Source organism: Erinaceus europaeus, chromosome 1 (genome assembly GCF_950295315.1).
Source record: "Erinaceus europaeus chromosome 1, mEriEur2.1, whole genome shotgun sequence".
Lineage (NCBI taxonomy): Eukaryota > Metazoa > Chordata > Mammalia > Eulipotyphla > Erinaceidae > Erinaceus > Erinaceus europaeus.
Window position 1 is genome coordinate 184,566,100 of NC_080162.1, and position 1,671 is coordinate 184,567,770.

Genomic DNA, 1,671 nt, shown 5'->3' on the forward strand with positions numbered 1-1,671 from the left:
AAACTTTTTTCCCACATTAATATGTTCATTCTCTATATTCCCCATGAGTAAAACCATTCTGTAGTTGTCTTTTACCTCTTTACTTGCTTCATTAAGCATAATCTCCAATTCTGTCCACTTTATCCTAAAGGACACAATATCATCTTTTTTATTGTTGAGTAATAATCCATAACAGTGGATGTCCCATAACTTTTTTATCCAATCATCTGTCTAAGGGCATTTTGGTTGTTTCCAAGTTTTTGCTATTCTGAATAGAGCCTCTATGAACATGGGGGTGCATATATCCCTTTGAATCATTATTATTATACTTTTTGGATATATAGTAGTAGAATTGCTGGATCATAAGTTATTTCCATTTCTATTTGTTTAAGCATTCTCTATACTGTGCTCCATAGTGGTTGCACTAATTTGTACTCCCACTAAAAATGTAATAGAGTTCCCCTCTATCCACATTCTCTCCAACACTTACCTTCTCTTGTTTTATTCACTGAGCTCATTCTCATGAGTGTGAAGCAAAAGCTCTATGTTATTTGAATCTGCATTTCTCTAATGGTGAGTGAATTGGAGAAATCTGCATATGTTTGTGGGCCATGTGTATCTTTACTTTGGAGAACTGTCTATTCATATGTTTTGCATAAATTTTATTGGGTTGTTCTTTTTCTTTTTGTTGAGCTGTATGAGTTCATCATAATGTTTGATATCGACTGCTTGTCTAAAGTGTAGCAAATATCTTTTTCCATTTGCTGGGTTTCCTATTTATCCTTATGGAATTTTCCTTTGATATGTAGAAGCTTTTCAATTTGATATATTCCCATTTGTTCATTTTTTTTGTTTGTTTCACTTGCATGGGGTGAAATCTCCAAGTATGTGTTTTATGTTAAACTCCTGAAATGTTTCACCAATGTATCCTTCTATATATTTTATAGTTACAGGTCTAATATCCAAATCTTTGACTCATTCTTTAAAATTTATTTTCCCATTTGTTGCCTTTGTTTTTCAATGATTTTCATTGTTGTTGTAGTTGTTATTGATGTTGTCCTTAGGACAGAGAGAAATGGAGAGAGGAGGGGAAGACAGAAGGGGGAGAGAAAGACAGACACCTGCAGACCTGCTTCATGGCTTGTGAAGTAACTCCCATGCAGGTGGGGAGCCAGGGGCTCGAACTGGGATCCTTTAGCCAGTCCTTGTGTTTTGCATCATGTGCGCTTAACTCACAGCGCTACCACCTGACTCCCCTTTGACTAATTTTTTAAAAATTTCTTTACTTGGGAATTAATGGTTTACAGTTGATAGTAAAATACAATAGCTTGTGGTGGTCGGGAGGTAGCACAGTGGGTTAAGTGCACATAGAGCAAAGAATAAGGACTGGTACAAGGATCCCGTTTCATGCCTCCCAGCTCCCCACCTACAGGGGGGTCATTTCACAAACGGTGAAGCAGATCTGCAGGTGTCTGTCTTACTCTCACCTCTCTGTCTTCCCTTCCTCTCTCTATTTTTCTCTGTTATATCCAACAACAGCAATAACAATAATAACTGCTGGGCTAGCATGGGGGTGCCTCCTCCCCAGGTGCGTGCTCTCTGGGTTGGAGGGAACTTGACCGGACTCAGCCTGGGCTGCTACTCACTCGGTGACAAGGGAGATAGATGACTCAGGAACTCTTGGTAGCATGG